At 32.4% G+C, this 2,299-nt stretch overlaps 1 long non-coding RNA gene across 1 annotated transcript; it reads right to left on the bottom strand.

The window, feature by feature from the left end:
- Nucleotides 1-464: 464 nt before the first annotated feature.
- On the bottom strand, nucleotides 465-2,299 carry LOC310715248. Its single transcript, XR_014530275.1, has 4 exons — nucleotides 2,189-2,299; nucleotides 1,123-1,219; nucleotides 987-1,030; nucleotides 465-772 (listed from the first exon to the last, which is right to left on the bottom strand). It is a non-coding gene; the product is annotated as an uncharacterized lncRNA (long non-coding RNA).

Below are 2,299 nucleotides of genomic sequence, written 5' to 3'. Positions count from 1 at the left end.
GGTTTTGACTAGCATAACACTCAGATTGGTTGAGACGCGTAGATTACAAATGATTCTGTTAGCCTCATGTCTGTAACTTGCATTGCTTTTCTTCCTGTCTAACATGTTATAAGTGTGAGTGGTTGTGTGAATTACAGCACTGGCTTTGGCCTCGCTTTCTTTAATAGATTTTAGTTTCACTTCCCTCTCAATCTGTTTGTGTACAGGTGTAACCTATTCGTTACAGCCACTATAGTTATGATACCTCAAGAAAAAACACACTGGTAGTTATATGTTTGCCAGTTACCATGTAGATGGTATAACGATAATGATAAAACAATACAAAAACTGTTTGTTACACTTGTGTGCCTTTCATAAAGATTTATTCCATTTCTACTTTTAAATCAGAATATACACAGTGGTTCCCCAAGTGAGAGGGGAAACACGAGGAACTATTTTTCCCAGCAGAGATTTGAAGTCGCCATCTTGTGGCTGTAGAATGTAATTACAGATAATATTCAGTTCAATTAAATGTAATTATATTTGTATAGCGCTTTTAACAATAGGCATTGCCTTAAAGCAGCTTTTTAGAGATAAACAGGTTATACAATTTGAATTTATATGTTAGTGTCTATAAATGTATCCATAATGAGCAAGCTAGTGGCAAGAAAAAACTAATTGAGATGGTAAAAGGTAGAAACCTTTAAAGGGACCGCACTCAGAAGGAAACCCATCCTCATCTTTGGTTGCACCGAATGTCCATTCATTGTAGTTTTATAGTTGTTGAGATAATCTGTATGTACAGAGAATACTGTTTATCAAAAGTGCAGGACGGTGTGGCATTCTGTAAAGTGACAATATCTGGAGCATTCTAACTGTTAATTAGAGATCAGTTTCTAGATGTTTCTAATTTCAGGATCTTTGCAGCTTGCGTTGTAGTTAAAGATAAGTGTACCAGTGCTGTAAAAGCAGAACAAGGAAAAATGATGTTTGAGTGCATTCCTCACCTGTCAATGCTGATCTAAGATCAGGAAAGCCACTATCTATTTTCCTAAAATAATAATAATAATAATAATTAATTAATTAATTAATTAATAATAGATGTGATGCATGTCAGGATTATTGTAATACCTCAATGAAAACCTGTAAGTCTCCTTTTAGCTGTTTTGTGAATCCTGGTTTGGTTCACGTGATACTGCCTCCTAGTGTACACACAAATACTGATGATAGAAAAATAAATCTGGAGAAATACGAAAATAATTTAGGAAAATAAATTTTTTAATTGCCCCCCATATACATTTTCCTAAATCTCTGGATAAAGAATTGCAATTCTGCAATAACTGAGCTATTTGATGTTTAAAGCAGTGAAACTACCTGTACAGAAATACTTACACTTCTAAGTGTTGGTCGTGTGTATGTGCACATAATGTTAGACACACGTTATAATGTGCCTTAATAATAATTATTTTATCAAAATATATAAATTAGACAAATTAGGCAAAATCCTGAAAGCAAAATTTATTTTACTATGTACTATATGTACTTTAAACTTAATCTTGTACTGAGCTCCTAATGCAAAAACATTATGAAACTTGAATTGTTTTAGTTTTTTTTTTTATAAGTTTCACTAATTCCCTACATTTATTATGTATGTCACTATTAAGCTTGTTTTTTATGAGTTTAACCATTTTTTACACATTCTTTTAGCTATAACATTAAGTCAGAGAAAATAGTTAGGATCATGAACACTCTAAACGTAAAAATACAAATAATGATATGCAGTGGTTTCAAAATTGTACTCAAAGGTCATACTTATTTTTTATTTCGATTCTGGCACAGTAGACATTTGGGACGTTTTTCTAATAAATATTGTTTAGTTTTTTTTTACTTTCGTTACGATTCATTGCGTTTTCTTGCCTTGACATATTTTTGGCTCTTAAGTGGTTATATATTAATAACAGATTCAGAGGACATGCATAAAGTCTAAACAGCATCATATGTAGAAATACTACACTTTAACTAGAGCAGTGTTATTACTCCATATTTAAATCATATTCTAATGAAGTCATTATCAATAAAAATGTTTAAATTGTGACGTTACTGTAATTTTTATTGGAACAAACTATTATAAAATATAAAATCTGAACTCTCAGTTTCTCCTCTCACAGGGATGAGGAGTTTTCTGAAATCAGCACATCTTTCCCTACACTGTTTAAGCATGACATTTATGCTGGTAGAACATTCCCTGGTGGTCTTTTCATGGTCTGGTGAGTCTTGATGCTGTGGTCCAGGCAATACACTCTCAGTGCTGTTCCTAAGC

This window comes from Silurus aristotelis (assembly GCF_946808225.1).
Source record: "Silurus aristotelis genome assembly, chromosome: 19".
Classification (NCBI taxonomy): domain Eukaryota; kingdom Metazoa; phylum Chordata; class Actinopteri; order Siluriformes; family Siluridae; genus Silurus; species Silurus aristotelis.
Note: the sequence above shows the minus strand (reverse complement) of the source record. Positions and strands in the feature narration are given on the sequence as shown.